This window comes from Nipponia nippon, unplaced genomic scaffold (assembly GCF_047370975.1).
Source record: "Nipponia nippon isolate SJK-2023a ecotype South Korea unplaced genomic scaffold, ASM4737097v1 scaffold_6, whole genome shotgun sequence".
Taxonomy (NCBI): domain Eukaryota; kingdom Metazoa; phylum Chordata; class Aves; order Pelecaniformes; family Threskiornithidae; genus Nipponia; species Nipponia nippon.
Window position 1 is genome coordinate 55787419 of NW_028262380.1, and position 20257 is coordinate 55807675.

At 43.3% G+C, this 20257-nt stretch overlaps 1 long non-coding RNA gene across 2 annotated transcripts; it reads right to left on the reverse strand.

Annotated features, from left to right (window-relative positions):
• Positions 1-2784, reverse strand: LOC148051485 (uncharacterized). 2 transcript variants are annotated; one of them, XR_015700102.1, is made up of 4 exons: positions 2656-2696; positions 2450-2542; positions 1946-2070; positions 1-570 (listed from the first exon to the last, which is right to left on the reverse strand). It is a non-coding gene; the product is annotated as an uncharacterized LOC148051485 (long non-coding RNA). The 2 variants fall into 2 exon arrangements; XR_015700101.1 differs by having other exon boundaries at positions 2450-2784.
• Positions 2785-20257: the final 17473 nt, after the last annotated feature.

The window sequence follows — 20257 nt, forward strand, 5'->3', positions numbered from 1 at the left end:
CTAAACTTCAGACGCGTTTATCAGCAGACATTCTGACGCAAAGGAAGGCCTGAAGTTTTGCTAACCAAATGTGCATTACTAACAGGAAACATCAGCAAGTGGCTGTTTAGCAGTGCATGAACGATTAAGTAAATCACAAGAGCCTGAACGCCTAGCTGACACAAGATCCCTGTGGTAGGTGCTCTAAAATATTATCTTCGTTGTAAGCCAGGAGATTGACTAATTGACCGATCGGCAAAATAACACCACTCTACCTTTCCAGCTGCCACTGTGTGTTCTAGTAAACTTCAACTGATAATCCGTTCAAAAATAAATATTTTAAACATGGTGACATCCAAGAGGAAGAAAACAATACAAAAAGATTCACTGTGACTACTGCTCAGCAAGCCAAAATTCATGTCAGGATCCTGCGGACGGCCTGGCTGGTCTGCCAGGAGGAGCCTTGTTACAGGAGAGGTTTCACCGGGTCATCAGCGCTCAGAGATTGTCCCCTTTTCGCTGAGGTAACTCACCCTTCAGATGCAGCCTCTCATCCATGAGGGCGCGGTATGGCCTTGCCGGGCGTTCACCCTATGAAAAAAATACTTGTAGCATTTCAACAACAGCGTAATATATATAGCAGAATGAGGATAAATCTAAAGTCCTGCCTTCGTTTTATTAAAGAAGCTATAATCCTTGCAGGAACATAAGTGACACTGGAGACAGACACATTTCAGTCTTGGTAGGAAACCTCTACTGTGATAAGAGCAGGAGCAAAATGACAAGAGTCGTCCTGACGGTCCTCGAGGGGGTGTTAATAACGAAGGGGTGGCAGGACCACATAGACTGGCTGCTCAACCCCTTCATTTACTGTAACCAACATTCGTCCTGACAAACTTCAGCATTACTGAAATGCAACTCTGAAGTGAATCGCTCCAGGAACAGGCCCCAAGCCAAGCCATCAACAAGCAAGGTGGAGGGATGCTGGGCTGCAGCAACTGAAATGAAGAACTGCATCAAGAGAGCAGGGAAGAATGTGATGGAGACAGAAAACGGTCCCAGGGAAGGGACAGACAGCTTATGCCGGACTCCTAGTACAAGAAATCAGAAGACCTATACCAACATCATTGCCAGCTCTCAACAGTTATTCCAAAAGCTTGGATGAGCCTCGTCTTACAGGTGAGAAAACCCAGGAGAATAAAGTACCCAGGTCTCAGCTCACTTCTGCAAAGGCCCCATACATGCAGACAGCAGGGGTTCCACATAGGTGAAGAACCCATTGAGACTGTCCACCACGGCTGCTCCCTGGTGGGTATGGTATGCAGTGCAAAGTGGAATGTAAATATATATATTAGCTGCAAACGTTTGCAGATGCAAGTGACCTAAGATACTTGCTCCTATGGGATATCTAAGCCACGTTAGTTGTCTTAAAAAAAATAAATAAATAAATAAAACCACGTGTGGAAAACTTTAACCAGCAGAAAAAGTTTACTGTTACCATCTATACAGAGAATGCATCTAACCTGGTGAAAGAAAAACAAACAGCATTCCTGCAAGTAAGTGCACCTCGGTCCCAGATTTTCACATTGGAAGGTTTTTATATCCTTTTTCACCCAAATGCAGTGGCTGTTCAACTTCAATCCTAGACACCCAAGGAATGCAGGCACCCAAATGAGCTTGTGAATGCCACTGTTGGAAGTGGACACCTGGAAATTTGGCATACAGCATGCAGTATTTTTGCGTCAAAGTGCCTTTATACACGTGGGGATGCTTCAGGGCATCCTTCATATTCCCCTATGCCACAGAACTGTTGTGAACAAAATGGCAATACAGCGGGCACGGCACTCAAGTATAATTTAAAAAACAAAACAAAACAAAAAAAACCAAACAAACAAATCAAGAGCCATGTAAGTTCCAGTGGTTATGGCATGAATGCAAGCTGCAGCTTAGCCTAACAATTCCCCACCTGCTGTTAACCAGACAAGCGAATACCAGCAGCTGCAAAACAGAGCCTGCACCAGCTCTCGTTCTCCCAAGTCGTAGTGTTGGGCGCACAGCACACAAAGGCAGCACGGAGAGACACAGACCGCTCTGGGGAAGGAGACGGAGAATGGGAAAGGATTAGGCAAGGGGTAAATTGCACCGTTAGTGCAAGAGGGAAGCCTTCGTTTAAGTATGTCCTCAAAAACCCCATCGCTGCCAGTGCAGCCGACAACTTACATTAGTCTTCTATTTTAGGGTGGATTCAGTCAATCCATAACCACAGGATGCAATAAATGAAGTTCCTGGTGCTGTCTCTACTGATCAATTAAATCCCTTTGGAGCCAAGCAAGCTTCTTCATTAATATCAACACCATTAAAAACAAACTTTTTCCAGCCCTAACACACTAAAAACTTTTGGAGCGATATTAATACACGGATGGCACACAGGTAGTACAGGAAAATCCGCAAACTGCAGCGCATATCTTACCTTGCACAACTTCCACAGCCTTCCTCTTCAATAGTTTCAATCTCACTTAACGTATCAGGCCCAACGGTGGTGCGAGTGCTCTGGTAAGCAAGACTGACCGAAGAGTGATGAAACCAAAACAGGTGAGAAACTTCTGCCCCAGCTCTACAGAGGATCCTCCTCTCCTTGAGCCATCTAACGACTTTTAAGTTGCCTTTACACCATACCTGACTTGCCTTCATTTATTACGAGGAGGCTACAATCACACTAACGTAATCCATCTCCTGTGGGGAAATGAAATAAAAAAGTATTTTTATTTCTCAGCATCAGACACCTAGGGTAACGGCAGAAGGAAAGGAAAGAAAGAGGCAGCAACGTTCCTCTGGTCCGATAATTTCATTGCCATTCGAGCACTGTCACATCATTTCGTATTTTCTCTTGCCCACCTAACGTAGAAGTTTACAAGATGTGAACCTTCTCGGGCAGGACTATTTCTTTTCTGGATACTTTTTTGTTAGTATTTCCTGCTAAGTGAGCTTGAACACTGAATTCGCCTGCCATCACACAGTATGCGGTACCTCATTTTTCATGGTTCTTTTTTTTTGTTTTGTACAAGTGTCACTAACAACATATTGTATTCTATTTCTGACTGTTGATCTGAATACAGTTCCCGTTTCTTTTGCCAGTTTTACATACTAGATGTCAGATTTGTGTCTAATCGTATGCCTTGCAAACACACGCAAGATAAACAAAACTGCACACTGGAGGCATTTCAGAGTAAAAACACATACTGTTTGCAAAATTAAGCTGAGATCAGGATTCTGACAAAATGAGCTCTCTAAAGCATGGGTCAGCTTCCCAAAATAGTCTTAGAGAAAGCTATACTTCTGCTCCTGCCATCCCTACCCCACCGAGCATCAGCTATTTTGAAACAGTCAGTAACACTTCCTACAGCCCCATGCTGTAAAACACGACTATTTTGCCTTGTAAGGACAGCAGGTGTAGTACTATTTTATAAAACAAGGTAAGTAAATGATTTTGTGGATCCAAAGCAGGCTCCCTTCCTCCTCCCAAATGAGACAAGATGGCTTAACCCTGGCATGGGAGTCGGTGTTTAAATATCCCTTGCGCTGGGATAGTCCCTCCAAGTCTTTCCTTTCCAGCTCATCCAGAGCAGTGACCGAGCTGTCATCGCTCCCCACTTAGCACCAGGGTTAACTGGATGAAGGCTGAAATACAGGGAGAAATTTCTGATGTTTAAATGGTAAGAAAAACACAGCTTCGCATTTGCAGCACAGATCAGCTGATACTTCAGAGGTGCGCTTTGACGGTTCCCAATGTTGTCTCCACAATGACAGCACTGTTGGTCAGTTCTCCAGGCCCGATGGTCATTATCACCCTGAGGTTCTTGGTTTCGCAGGGTGACTACTCTTTAATTCACCTTGATGAATGTAATTCATCTTTAAGATGTCTGGCTTGCACCCAATAACCCAGATTGATAGTTAAGATCATAAAAGCTCATCATTTAAAGTGTTTATGGCACTACTGAAGAAAGCAGAAATTTGACCTGCATAGCCTATCTGGTCACTGTCCAACTAAAGTCAGAGCAAAGTCCCACCCAATTTAGTTATAGCAAGCTCCACTTCTCTGAGCTAATTTAAGCAGCCTCCTTGACTTTCAGCAAAATATTGGAACAAAATGCGGTGGTGTTCCTGACAAGGCACGTGGATTGAATTATATGCATAAGAACGTGTGCATATTCCTGTGGTACCAACAACAGGGTGAAGAGAAACTGCTTTGCCATTGGGAGGAGACTCTTAGTTCGCTGAGCAGGTTAATAACTCTAAGGCTACAAAGCAAACCACAATCAAGAGTAAATCAAGAGTACAAGATACCTTTTTTTTTTTTTTTTTACAGGCAGTTGACAGAAGGCATTTGAGATAGTGTACAGTTTTCCACAGGATACCAAATTAGCATAAATGAAAATCAAGGCTAATGAAATTAGGTAGGGCAAGTTACGCACTACGGGAAAGCATGTAAGTCCCCTGGCTCAAAGGAGGGCGCACAATGATGTTTGTTTCTCTCCTGCTCTACCTTGCTCAGACGCTTACTGCATCTGTATGAGCAGCTCAGCCTCGCGCCCCCGCCTCCCTCGATTCCCTCCCATCCCAGCTCGGTACGTGCCGTGAGGAAGAGAAGCCGATATCCACCCTCCCCAACTTCTCACTTCTCCCTTCTGCTTGGTTGCCTACCCAGAAGGCCACAGAGGCCATGCTTTTCCCCACGGCATGCCAGCTAACCCTTTTGCAGCCACACAGAGATTGAAGTCTTTTTTTATTCTCCCTTAAATTTCTGCAAGCCAGCTACAGCCAAACCACAACATAGCCCACAGAGAAACCAGTCCAATGGTAGGAAACCTTCATTCTTTTTTTTTTTCCCCCCACCCCGTGAACAGGTCACAGATATCAGCAAGTTGAACAGACTAATGAAACATCCACACGTCTGTTTTGCTTCACTGACCTAATCTCTTTGCTAAACTCTTTGGGTTTTAGGATATCAGAAAATCCCGTAGTCGGTTGCTTGCTCAGTCTCACACAGCCAAGCTCTCCTTATCTAGCAGCTTTCCATGGAGCATGGAGTTAAGCAAGATTCCCTGCACTCGCCACAGGAGCTGCAGCTTAGTTATTCAGGAAATTCAAGCACATTTTTAAGAACACTGGCAGCCAGGGCATTTTCCCCATTCCTAAAGAGAGCATAGAAACAAAAATACACCCAAGACAAAACCACATTGAATTTGAACCGCTGGGGGAGTAAAGACCCCTCCATCCTCTTCTCACTTGTATACATCATTGCAAAGAACATATTCAAGTGGTGGGTGAGCCAATTTCAAGCCTTCTCCTTCCACCCACGGCTTTTGTTGCATTTACCTCTGTTCAATCAGTCATTCATGCTGCCTCAGCCACTCACCCACGTACATTCCTTGCTGACAGCCCAGCTGCACATATGCATTTGGAATTACAGTAACGGCTTTTGTGATTCTGCTATTGAGAGAATAAGAGAAGCAGTTGGGGAGAGCAGGCTCTGAAAGGCCGTACAAGACGGACCGTCACAGGTTTACATCACACACACATGTCGTGTTCCAGTGTTCAAGCTAACTGATGCAAAGCCACTCAACCAGCCCCCAGGGGCTATTTGTAAGAGCAAGTAGTTGCTGATTTTAGATCCGGAGGCAGCATCGGTAACCATCAAACATGGGAAGTGAGGTTTTCAAAGAAGCTGAAGGCAGCTGAAATTCAAGAGCTTGAACTCGAAGAGCTCAGCCTTACTAGCCATGGAAAAGGCAGTTCCCCATTACAGCCGCTGGGCTGGAGGTACCCCTGCTCACCCGGCAGACCCATCGCCCAGGAATACTGAGACAACCACACCATCCTTTCCAGAGGCAAAGGCGGCTGCCGGGTTCTGCGTGCGCAGCTGCCGTGGCCTCGCCGGCACTGCACAGAGCACAAGCCTCCGCTGCTGAGCCCAGGGGCCCGCACTCAACAGCTTGCTCTTCCTCGGGCAGACACGTGCTGACAGCGCCTCCACCCCAGCTCCGGGGATTTTGTTATTCAACAGGCCAGCTACAGCCCAAACACGTGAGCAAGGACAGGCGGAGGCAGAAGTCACCTCTTTTCCTTCCGAGTGCCTTTGCTCTGCCATAGCGCCAACCCCACCACCCGAGTGAACAGGACTCCTGACCTGTGTGACAGACTAAGCCCAGGGATGCTTTTGCTTGCCACCGTGTCCTCAGGCAAGAGAGCTGACACCTTCTGCACTGGAATCAGATGAGGATGAAAGATGAAGGGAAGTTAACCATTGCCTCTCGTGTCACGTTGTCCAGCCCTTCTCTCATCCAGATCAGATGTATCTGCCTCTTACCCTGTTCAGGAAGAAAAACCCTGTCTTATTTAAGAGGGAGGCCTGGGCCCGGGCATTCCCCTCTCCACGCGTTCCACTTCACATCATAATAAAGGGTCATTACTGAAGAAATTCAACACAACAAAATTTCAGGAGAAAAAGCAGTCCTCTCCTACAGACGCCATTAGAACTATGATACCTGGGCCCACCCGGGCCCACTCTTTTTTTCCCCTCACATTTTTCTAGCAGCATTTTTTCCTCTTCCCTCTGGGTTCAAAACAAGCTTCAAGACTGTACAGTTCTGCCTCACATAGCAAAGAACCTAGCCTGACCCAGCAGCGAGTTACACAAGCAGCCCTGCAAGCAGTATTTCAGGCTCTCAGAAACCCACTTCATGAACTTGGGCATTACCAGCATGACATGATATATGACATAATGGGGCACAGACATGGAGCATAATAGCAGGAATGACATAATTCCCTTACTTTATCTTCATTATTTGACAGTTCACCATCTCTTCAGGATGAAACCCACAATCTCTTATCAGCTGACGTGCTCAGCTGATTGCACTGACACAGACTACAGTAAATTCTCCGACAACCAGACTGTAACAACCCCCATTGCCGCTACAGATTGAAACTGCCATTTTAAATCTATTTGGTTCTCTCGGTAGGTATGGGTTTCTTACGAATCACCGTGTCTCAGTGCAGCAGAGGGGCTGGATTACAACTCTGCTAGATAACCAGCAGCGAACACAAAAGACTGTATAGCAACATGATATGCAAAGCACGGAAAAATAACGATCAAGCAAAGGCTTTCAACCCTGAATGCATGAAACCAAGCTTCTGAATTAGACAGACCATTAAATCGGTACACCAATTTCAAATGTGGCGACTACCTGCCAGGACTATATTGCAAAATTTACTCTCATTTTTAAAGATGTGAGGAAAGAGAAGGATGCTCTTGCTGTTAAAGCACCAGCCGAGACTTAGGCAGCGGGGTGCATTATCCTAGCATCGCAGCTATTGCACGTAGCTGAATTCCATGTTGTGGGTGTAAGCTGCCGACTGCATTTGTCCGGGGGTGGGGGGCACAGTCAGTGTGGCTGCCACCACCCTGACACAGGTGCATGCACAGAACACCCTGGAAGATGTTGTCCTTGTGATTAGTGCTCTCACAGGGGATGAGAAGGTTAAGCTCAGAGGTTCATCCCAAACCTAAGCAACGCACTGGGAGCCCAAAGGATGCGGCTGGCCTCTAACTTGAGCGCTTCAGCCACATAGCAGCAGTTCAGGCCCACTGTAAGGCATCAGACCCTGGCTGTACAGTAGGAAGGACCAAATACCCAGTCGTAAGGAATTAGAGATGCAACACCTACAAGTTCAGAGCTGAGAAGCTGACTGTCGTAAGGCCTACGATCATTTGGAAATCCAGCCTTCTTCGGCCTTCTTCAGCAATTAGCAGTTTTCACCTAACATCAAAAAGCATAAAGCTGCTAAAACAGAAAGATGTATTTACAAGGCTAAGGCTTAAGAGCATTACAGCATATGCCAGATGTCTCATCCAGGACAGAGAATAGCAGAGAGCTTGAGCTAAGGGGTTAAAAGCTCCCTTTTTGGCTTATTCTACCTTAAATTGTTTACTTGTTGCTGAAATGTGTGGCACTTCTTCTGCTCCACAGCTGGCTGCATTGCAAGGATGGGTGAATTCATGTTATCCATAACCACTGCAAGCCTCCTGGAGTCTAACTTGTCACTGTGAAAGGCATCTAGCAAATATAAGGTATTTCTTAGCAGCAGGGGAAGTAAATAACGGGGAGAGCACTCTTTGGATGCTTCAAGATATTTAAATAAATGAGGCTTAAAAGCCATTTATTTTGAAACCGCTGTTGCCAGCAATTAACATATGTTCTAACAACTCAGCCTTGTGTTAATCTCTTTGGGCAGACAAAGAAACATTACATTAACCTACACTGTTTATTCATCATTTTTAAACTGAAATTTCATAAGTTACTCTGGGACGCAGTAGTCTCTAGAGGTCCAATGTAAATGGATTTTTTTTCCCCCCAAATATCCACAACCTAAGGAGCACAGGCTTTAAATTAGTACCTTGCATTAGATGAAACAGCTCCTCATTGTGCTCACTGCTAAATGTGAATTAACAGAGCAACATCAGTAGCTGCGCTACCGAATTATTTTCTAATTAATTATATTGTCAGAAACACCCGTTGCTTTCTCTCCCCTACATTCACACAACTGCACTGTAGCAAAACGGGCAGAGGCTTGCCTCATCAGAGAGGACTGTGCTGTTGAAGGCCATTTTAATGATTGTATCAGGAGAATTCAGATGTATTCGAGATTCAGGCAGGGGTTGGGGGGGACACACGCATTTGAGGGTTGTTTTTTTTAAAGTACTAATGTATTAGGGAGTAGAGTGCTCCAGCAGTGGGAGCAAAAAACAGGATGGATGATGCAATAAGGCCTCCCAGTCTTAAGATCTGTAAACTAATGCCCAGAAAATACTTAAATTATAAAGAAATGGAGAATGCTCAACTCAGCAGATAACTGCGCTTGTCAGCCCTGACACTGGATGTGAAAGCATAACTTATGATTAACATTTTAGCTGATACGTTCTTTGTTAGTCTTAGTATTCATCCAGATAATATATCTGCTCAACATTCTCTTTTAATTTTGGCAAATTGTTCTTGATCAATAGCATTCTTGCTAATAGCCAACTTCCTAATTGGCATCACGGCATAGCTTCAGCTTCTTGTCAGATTTGTGTTGGGATGGAGAGCTCCTTCAGTGACATCTCTTTTCCAAAGCGCTTGCAATGCCTGCCTAGAACGCAGAATACAGAGGCTCCCCCACGTGTCCAGGTTCCATCTGCAGGTAAGTGTGGCTAACACGCAGACGTTACATTTATTATTCCATATATATTAAACATGGGTGGGGCAGCCTAGGAATACGGATTCCAGAGCCCCAACCAGCTCAAGTAACTTCTGACCAGCGCCGAGATGTGATGTGTTGATAAACCAAGTCTCAGCAAGCCTCGAAGAAAAACCCTGACAAGCTTCAGGACTGAAGTCACAAGGCAACAAGATGCCAGGTTGAGCTCATGTTCTGAAATCGGGCACATTTTTCTTTCGAGTTTGAATAAACCATACATTCTCCAGGAGCTTGGATGAGTAACTTGGAAGAAACACTTGGCAATCACTTTGAGTAGTTCAATGACAGATTCTGCTGAATCTGCAATTGTTGCTGAAGCATCAACAAAAAAAAAAAATAATAACCTCACACCGAAGTAAGAAAATGATGGAGAATAAAGCTGAAGACACATTGCTATTTATATTAAAAAAAAAAAGTTGTTTCTTCTTTGGATAACATGCTTTAAACCACCTCCACATATCTTCAAACCATCTCCCAGTCTTCAAATATGTTGTTCTTTTCCATGTCTTTCATATGTAAATGATTTGCACGTTGTGAAAGACTGGGGGGGTTGCTACTCAAGATCAGAAAGTCAAGGAAGAAAGCATAACACTGGACTATGTGTAAAGATACAGAAAGAACAAACTTGACGTGTCTATTAACTGTGCCTTCAAAATACAAAAGAGTGAACCCAACGGGCAAGCTTAATGGAAAGAAAATACGTATAAATTAGTCACTGTAAGTGTTGCTAAGAATATAGTTGACGCCAGGAATTCACCAATTTAAAAGAATATTTTACATGCATAGGTAATAAGATTTACACATTCATAGAATCATTAAGGTTGGAAAGGACCTTTGAGATCATTGACTCCAACCGTTAACCTAACTGCCTGGCCCACCACTAAACCATGTCCCTAAGCGCCACATCCACACTTTTTTTGAATACTTCCAGTGATTGTGATTGTACCACTTCCCTGGGCAGCCTGTTCCAATGCCTAACCACTCCGTGAAGAAGTTTTTCCTAATATCCAACCTAAACCTCCCCTGGCACAACTTGAGGCCATTTCCTCTTGTCCTATCGCTTGTTACTTGGGAGAAGAGACCGACCCCCACCTCGCTACAACCTCCTTTCAGGTAGTTGTAGAGAGCAATTAAGGTCTCCCCTCAGCCTCCTCTCCTCCAGACTAAACAACCCCAGCTCCCCCAGCTGCTCCTCATAAAGACCTGTGCTCCAGACCCTTCACCAACTTCATTGCCCTTCTCTGGACACGCTCCAGCACCTCAATGTCCTTCTTGTAGTGAGGGGCCCAAAACTGAACGCAGTACTTGAGGTACGGCCTCACCAGTGTCAAATACAGGGGGACGATCACTTCCCTGGTCCTGCTGGCCACACTATTCTTGATACAGGCCAGGATGCCATTGGCCCTATTGGCCACCTGAGCACACTGCTGGCTCATGTTCAGCCAGCTGTCGACCACCACCCCCAGGTCCTTTCCCACCAGGCAGCTCTCCAGCCACTCCTCCCCCAGCCTGTAGCGCTGCATGGGGTTGTTGTGACCCAAGGGCAGGACCGGCACTGAGCCTTGTTGAATCTCATACAGTTGGCCTTGGCCCATCGATCCAGCCTGCCCAGGCCCCTCTGTTCATAAAACATACCACAGGACATACCTCAGCCACTGGATTTGGGGTGGGGTGGGGGAATAACCTATAATGGATATTTTATACCTATTTGCATCACAATTCTTATCTTCCTGTCAATTTAGAGCAACCATGAGATTAGCCTATGGTTATCATCCTGCCTCACAGCATACTAACCCCCAGCTAACGGTAGGAAAAAGCCACTCATCTCGTTAACAGAGACTGCTGTACTCTGCTCTCATTTTATTCTGGAACCAGATGTATACAAGAAAACAAATGTAAGGGATTCCAAATCTTGTTTAAATTCAACCACAGGATTTTTTTATGATGTGTATAATATTTCAGCCCAATTCCTTAAAGATAAGGGAAACAGCATTTGTAGATTAAAGTAAATTAAAAAAAAAAAAAATAGAGCAAGAAAGAACACTACAAGCCCTGGTAACAAATGTAAGCATTCAGATGCTCTTTTGAAATCCATTGGAAGGGAAGAAGCAACTCATGGCTTTGTTACCAGGTATTAGTGCTGGGAGAGACATTTTGAAAACAGCAGGAGTTTAAGGCCATAGATGTCCTCCTGCCCCTGCTGAACCAGCAAGAGAAAACAAGCACTGTGGTGGCATTGCACCACAGAGGGCTCCAGACTGCCCACCTCTGCGCTTCAGAAATAACGCATTGGCTACTAAACCTCTCAACAATAATCAAAGCAACTTGCAGGAGGCCAAGGAAAAGGCTTAGCACAACAGCACAAGCAGATCCCATTCAAAGCAAATGAAGATTTGCAAAGCTGCTTGCTCATTACACTGAATGTTTTATTGGTCAGAAGATGTCTACGTTGGAATGTCTTTGCCATTTAATTTTCTGGGTTATGCCCCAGAAGCAAACAAAACCGATAAATTATTGCAGCGAAGCAAATTAATTAAGAGTTACAAGGAGTACCTGTTAAATATTAAGACTTCTGTTTCTCGTGAATTGACTTTACGCATTTGTGAAGCGATGCGCTCTTATTCGTCCCTCCGTACCTGTGCTCCAGTACTACATGGCCTCAGGAAGCTGTACTATGCCACAACTCACTCAGAGTTAAACAAGCCTGGAAAAGGAATATTTACTGTGGGTAAAAAAATGTAATTGTGGTTGACAGATGTTCTATTTGCTTTGACATGCTTCATCTAGATCCCTCTCCCTCCACTAAAACTAAAGGAAACGTATTGTTTTCACTACAAGAATAGAAGGCAGCTCCAAATCTCTGTTCTGTATGCCAAAACTGTCATTTTCTTCCCTTTCAACTGCTGTTAGAGTTTTATTAAGCTTTTGGGTATTTAATGATCACGGTTAAAAACATACAGATACACAAGAAGCTGACCGATTTTCTAAATAATCCATCATACGTAGGATAGCCAGCAGATAAGTGCAATTTGTTGTAGCAGGGAGGCATGGAAGAAATTCACTGTTTTACTCTACATCCCCAAGTCACGCCTGCTATGCCACGAGGCCAACAAAATCCTCAATAGGAAGGTAGGATAGATTAGTAAACCTTATCCTCTTTATAACACAGAATCTGGTTGGCTGTACAAAAAAACGCTACGCTACTTGTGTAGACGTGCTTTCAGTAAAAGCTGACATAATTCACACTCATTTTAGCATCCTTTGACAAAGTGTTTTTTTAATTACACAATACACATATAAAACCGCACTTCTGTTTGTATGAATTTTATCATATAAAAATATTTAACTATCCCATCCCCAACTTTTTCTTTTTTTGTTCCTCCCATTGAGCTTTTGCAACTAGATTAGTCCTAGCATATCTGCAATCTCTGCTTTTTTATTTACCCTGTTACATTTACTATTTGCATCTTATGAAAACACAATATTAGTCCCAGAAGACACAGTGCAAGCACGTTTTCCTTATAAAAGGGTCTGTCAAGCACTAGCTAGTACATACATGAAAGTGTCTAACTGGAGCCTTAACACTAATTCTCCCCATCTTACACTTTGGATATTCATTCATAGCTGTGCAGACTGGCATAAAAATATTGCTGGTTTTCTTCCGTTTTACTGTTGTATACGAACAGTGAGGCAGTGGTCGTCTTCATTTCCAAATGAAGATGACAAGTTGGGGGAATTTGCCTAATTTCAGTGGCAATTCTGGATTTCAGCATAGGGACAAGGTTTGCAAGGACATGGCCCTACAACATTTCACTTTGATAACCTGAAAACTCAGAAGAGCTTCAAGGACTACCAGGAGGTATTTTACACTAACGAGAGCTGCTTGTCGGAAAGGCAGCTCACAGCAGGTGACTGCTGTGCTTCTCCTAAGCAGATTCCCGATTCTTAACTGCTGCTTGAATTGGTAAGGAACCAGGTCTTGCCACGTACAGAGAGGCTATGATATCCTTCCCTTGTTTCTTCGATTCCCCCTTTCCAGCCCTCCTCTCCAATACTGAAATACTGGAGCCGCTTTTTCCCATTCACTCACCTTCCCAATTCAAAATGCGGTGCATTTTTGTATGCACACTTTTCAAACCTTTTGGTGGAGAAGTGGGGGCGGCAGGGGGGAACACCCCACCATTTAACGCTACTAGAATGAAAGCTTATTTGGAGAAGAGCCATCCCGTCATGGAGTACAAGCAGATTCTGTTACTCTACCTCAGGGTTGCTTTGGAAATCGGATATCACTATTTTCACTGATTTCACTGAAAGCAATTGTGCTGCTGCTGTCATAAGTTATTACCTACAGAGAACAGTGATTTAACTTACCCTGAGAAGAGGGAATAACGTGTGATAGGATGGAATACAGGAAATATTTACTATAATTTAGAACCGTATGAAGATGGGGAAAAAAAATTAAGCTTAGTTATACACATTACACTGGTGGTACAGGGGGTTGGGTTGATTCATTGCCATGGGTATTCCTGTCCTTCCTATCCCTTGCAGCCATTCTTACGTGAAAAAGATGAAGTATTTTGTTTCTTTACTTTCTCTTCCCTCCCTTCTCCTCCCATGCCCCAAAAGTCAGCTCAGTGAATTGCCTTGTCTAGTCAAGAGATTTAATTTCCAAAGATTATGGAAAGGCAGTTATGCCAGTCACAAGAAAAGCTAAAGTCTATATTTTACAAACAGCTAGGATGTGTTTCTGAAGGAAGGCTGTACCTGCTACAGATCTGCATAAGCTGCATAAGCACATGCCTGCATTCATTCCATACATTCAATACAGAAAAAAAAAAAATATTTTTCAGCATGTTCCACTGTGCAAATCACTGACAAACTTTTCCCAAGATATCCTGTCATTACTCTAAGGAGACAAAAATAAGATCTGGAGCTTCTCTTTAAATAAGGAAATCTCCAACAAGGGCAAAGCCGGCACTGCTGGAACGGTCCAGACCTCAAGTCTACCTTTTCAGTTCAAAAATCATTCTGCTGCTTGTCAGTGTTCACTGTGTTAGTAAAAGACTCAGGGGATTCTTCTGGAATAACCTGCCAAAGAGACAGATTTATTTTCAACCCCCTTTTAGAGGTTGCTTTTTTACCTAAGCAAGTGACTGAAGTCTCAGCGTCATTCTATAAGCAATGTATTTGATACAAAAATAGTTATTTGTACTACAGAAGTGTTACTACTGCGATCAGACTCCACTGAACAAAGAGTTGCGCTTCCAGATCATGATAAAGCAGTCTATAAAGGAGAAAGTGCTGTTTCTGTAGTCACATAAGCTACCTTCAGGGAAAAGGTGAGCAACATGAGACCGAGAACACAGCATTTATTTACATAACATACACAATAATCAAAACACAGACTATTTCTGCAAATATAGATGCAAGCTCTCACAATACGTTCCATGTTTCATTGGTTAGAGGCTTAAGGCCATTTTCAATACGTATTTAATTTTGCAACTAGTTGTCTTCTTTCACAGTTTTTTTTCTCACAGTAAAAGGTAAGATCACAGCAGGTTTAAAATCAAGCACATCTAATGTCCCATTAGGAGAAATGTCAAACTCTTCACATTGGAAGTGTAACTGATAGCAAATTTTATTCAATATAAAAATCCCTGTCTGGGAAACCAGGAAAATGTCTGTGTTGTATGAATATGCCTCACTTGTTTGAGATTATAGCATGCAGCCCAGAGTGCAAGCCATCTCTCGTTCAGATTCACAGCCCTTCAGCCAAAGCCATGGTACTTGCCGTGTGCCAGCTCTTACCCAGCAGTAACTGAGGAACAAGTGACCTTGCATTTGCCAAGCAGTAAAACCCACACAGAATAATTACCAAGCAACAGCCAACGTGCTGTAAATCTAAAGTTGTTGCACCACCATTTTCGCGGAGGAAGGAGATTTGTTGGCTGTGTTTCAGAGATTTAGACTAGTCTGGATCTGGAGGAGGCCACATGATGGTACCAGCACAGGTCTCAAAGAATGGGCCTTCTCCCTGCTTGCTAGGCACCCGTGGATGAAAGGGAAGTTGGAATGAATGGTCTTAAATCATATTAAATCCCACTGCTCCTAGTAGCTCCCACCATCTAAGAACACAGTTGAGTTCTGGAGCAAACAAATTTTCCTTTCTCCTCTTATGGTTTCCCAAGCCCGTCTGCACTGGTGATAACAGAAGCCACAGAAAAAGGTAGGAAAGGGCTGGGAGAAGTAATAGTAGGCATAATGGGAAGAGGATGCCACAAGAAAAGGCAGTTCCCAGACAAGTCCTCTTTCCCAGGATCTTCATTTCCATGTGAGCTCATCGCACTAAGACCACTGAAAACAGAACTGTCCCCCTAGACTGCAGACTAGGACTCCATTATCCACACAGCTCTGCACAAAGACGAAGGCATCCAACTCTGGTAAGATTATAAAGGAATAAACCTTATTCCACAATCTAATCTAAGTAACGTGAGCCACAGCATTTAGTATCCTTTCAAAAAGTGTGGTCATGCAGTAGAAGAAAGTGCTTTGAAAAACCGTCTAACCTCGCGTGAATGAAGAACGACGGCCCAAATACTGTGAGAAAATAGCTGATTCCCCACCAGCATGTCACCTGGGATACGTTCAGCAGGTTTGCTCATTGCTGTCCACATCTGCCCCAGGAAAGAGTGTGGGCCTGTCTGGGGTGACACTCACCCCAGCCCTCCTCACGCAGCCAAGTAGGAGTGTGGGATGCACCAAGTTACAACTGGCTTTTAACAAGGACTTCACTGAAGACAGAGTCCCCACATCAACCTTTCTTATCAATAAAGGTGCTCTACTTGATAAATGATTATGTTCAGAACACTTAGAAATTGGAAAGGTGCATTTCGTGTGCTTCACAGTTATGATTTAAAGGGATCCTCATCATCACAGGGTCTGAGCCATGCCAGGCAGGGATAGGAAGGTGGCTATTGAATCTATTGCTGTAGTGGTCAAAAGGTCTAAATATCTCTGATACAAACCACACGCAGGCCGCAGCTGCCACAAAAAGCCAAATGAGTTTGTTCAACAGCACGTTGTTGCCTTACGTAAAGCTATAAAGGATGGAAAACTATTGCCTGCCAGAAGTCACCCATCACCTCTTCTACAACCTACTCACTCTGGTCTGCACAAAAGAACTTCTCAGCCTGAATAGCTGTAAGTGAAGTAAAACCATAACTGATACTAAACTGAAGTCTTCAACAACTTCACTGTATTTTTACAGGGAATGGATTCACTTTGGTGTTTAAAAATTACCTCTGATTGAAAATGCCACTGTTTCCAGAGAAAATATTAGTTTTCAGAGCCAAATTAACCTTTAGTCTAATGAAACTGAATCCACTGACACTGCTCTTTGGTGAGCCAAATTATTCCCCAAATTCATCTGTCTGTAACAAGCACTGACTGATGCCCTGTGACTACAGAACACAAGCTAACTTGCGGCAGATGGCACTTTCAGATTTACTCTAACGGAGGCCAACTCGGACTAGAAAATTCAGATCGGCGCATGGCATGCACAGGCTCAGCGTGCTGGTAAGCTCGGCCCTTTCTACAGTTCCAGCTTGGTATAAAACACACATGCGCGTGTGCCCAAACACACATTCGCTCTGGAGTTTTTATCCATTGAAACGGTAAAGAGCATTCCTCCTCGCACTTGTTACTTGATTGGCCGAATTTCTAGAAGCATATGAAAGAAAGTTTTAAAAACGCTCCACATTTAAGTAAAATCAATCAAAATGTTTGAGTTTTTTAACCAGTTTTTTAACAGCTATTTGCACAGTTAGTATTGCTCCCATGTTTCTCTTAGAGTAATAAATTACACGGTTCTTTCCTTGCCTTTGCAATCCAATTTCTTATTTTCTCTCTTGATTTTTATTCTCTCTCCCACATGTTCCTGCCTTAATTACAACTTCAGACATTAGAGGAAAAAATTGTCACAATGAATCAGATGGTTAGTCCATGAGGTGCGATATTCTATTTAATATTGATGTCAGACTGGCAGATCCCTTGGAAACAACACTCTGTTGCAAGTCAGCTGAAGACAAATTCATGTAAGCTTTTTGAATAGTCAGTTCCTTTAGTTGATTCCATAGTGGATTTAACCAACGTAAACCGAAGGAAAGACGAAGAGACTGCTGCCAACAGCTGCCACGCAGGGGTTTCAAATAGGTGGCGTTTCTCTCTGGTGGCAGCACAAGATACCTCCAGAAAAGGCACAGCAATTGGGTCTGCAGAACATGCTTATACACAAAAGTCAACTTTCTCCCAAGGCAAGATGCTTCCCCTCTAGCATACTAGTCTGTATTCTCAGGAAGAGACTAGAAAAATATATTAAGTTTATGCATTTGTCCTAGCAGAAAGTGGCCTTGCGAATCACATTTGCACTGTCTTTTCAACTCTCTGCTTTTCAAGCAACAAACTCTCCGAACATTTCAGGGCGGTGAGAAGGTAAGCAACAGAGTTAAGTTAACCTAACGGTCAGCAAGGCCTGCCTGAACACACAGGTAGCGCCAGGTTCGGTTTCATCTTGGGCTGAAAAGGTTTCCCAATTTCAAGTTTACAAGTTTTGAGCCTTTCAATTACTCTGACCAGAAACTTCAGTTTAAAACTATTTCAGTGTTATCCAGTGCCAACAGCTTCCCCAAAATAATCACACAGCTAGAGTTTTCATTTCAGATTGATCCAAGATGTGTTTCGTGAAGGAGTAAGCGTAAGGGCAGTGTAGAACTAGAGCCTGTATAATTAGCTCTACAGTAACTCTCCCTCTCGTTTACATAAAATCATAAACTGGGTATTCCGTATGTTTTTTGAAAGGCAAATGGACATGTGAGAAACCTGAAGCAATTAAGACATACGAGAACAAAGACATGGATAAGGATTTCTGCAGAGATGCAGTTAAGACAAATATTGAGTCTTACAGTTCCTGATTCAGCAACCTTTTTCTAAATATCCTGTTGCATATTCAGTGTGAACTCTCGAAAAAGATTTTTAGATAAACTAGACCTTAGCGTAGCAGCAGGGCGTGCGCCTGCAATCAGCAAGACGCTTCCACTCACCTCCACAAGAGCAAAATGAATTTTGAATAAGCCTTCTTGTTTATCATACAGATACATACTGTTTACTTATTTAGAAGCCTGTTCTCTCTTTCCTGCCTAGGTAGGTACGCAGCAATTGCCGCACTCCTTTAATACAGTTGGAATGTCTGAAGCATAAACCAGAAGGTAATACTGCACATACTGTTTTGTTAGGTATTTTATGATAGATTATACTCATTAAACCTGTGATTACTGTTTGCATTTATTGTGTTCCAAGGAAGGATTACAAAACAATTACCAGCCCTACAGACCTGTTAGAAGGCTTAATTGCAGATTTGCTGTATCTGCACCACAAATTAAAAAGCAGAAAGTTACGTTCTTTAGGCAAAATTAGTTTGCCCACACATACATACAGAAGTGGGTTTTTTTCTCGTTGCTGGATTTCACCATACTTTATTATACAGTCCTGATATATAAAAGGCTCTATTTCTATACTCCACATAATGCTTCAGGGATTAGAAAAGGAGAAATAATCGCAGCTGCACAAAAGCTTAAAATTATTCACAGTAGTAACAGTCATTGGTAGTGGTACCTCTACTTATTTGAGCTGTCTTTTTTCACTTATTGGTAGACTTGAGATCAAAGTCCATCCAGGTATTTCTGCTAAGTTTTCCGAGGGTTGCACAGAATTATTTGGCTACATGGTGTCCAATTAAACAAAGAAGTAAAAATGCTTGTTATCATATGAAAAACTTACAGGTCACGGCAGGATGGAGTTTGAAGAAAAGGATAAGAGCAGAAATATATTACATAAAAAAAAAAAACCAAACCAAACAACCTCCCTTTCCTCCAGTAGCTAACAATGTGTCTTTTACATGTCAGTAAGATTCAGACATTGTCAGCTTTCAGCCTTCTGAAGGTTGGTGCTATTTATTCAGCACTTCAAAGGGATCCGACTTCATTTCAGCCTCAAACTGTGATCTCCTCTCATATAATTGGAAGAAAACTCCTTCAGATCTGCAAGAGATTTCAAGCTTTTTCCTCCCTAGCATAGAGACCTTTCTGAAACACCTATGTCATGTGACAAGCACGGAAATGAGCAAGCTAGACGGATAGGAACTCATACTACTCATTTGAAGGGAGCTCTTCAGCAAAGCCCTTGTAACACTGTCATTTTTCTTGTGTCAACGAATCCAGCTCTAAAGCCACGCTCCAAGGGAATGACACCGAGTCATTTCTAGTGGACACACGTGAGCAACACTGACACCAATTCTTCATGACAAACTGTGTACAAAGTAGGTACGTGCCAGAAGGGAATTCCGAGAGTTTAGGGTTGTACACACCCGTTTTACGAGCAAGTGGCATATGCAGCAAGGCCACGGGGAATCAGGCTTGCAAGCTGTATTTGGTGGAGGCCATCCTGTAACACGGGCGTAACTGATGCTGTCAGTGGAGACCAGCCTACACCTCTTCCCATCTGCAAGAACTCAGAGTTAAGTTTGATGGGACAGCTTGAACAATCAAGTGCTCACCTGTGTAGGAAATGGATGTAGATCTACGAGTGCCGAGTGCAATCTAGCACTAAGGAATTAGAAGTAAATTTTATATCCAAACAGGGCACAGGTGTCATGATTGATTTGGGGGAAGACTTAGAGGTATCGAGTGCCTCCATAAGCCAGAGCTGACCATAGCAATGTGGACTCTTCCCACCCTGAAACTTCCTCAGAATTTTTCCACCATGCTCCAGCACAGTTAGCTTATTTCAGTGTCTCAAAGATCTGCCCTGGACTGTAGGATAATTTTTTCCATTTAAGAAAGCAGCTGGCCACTAGCGATTGGTTTGCTACCTCACAATTTGAAGCATAATTACACAAGCTATAAATAAGCACAGGTTTTGTGCAGCAAGA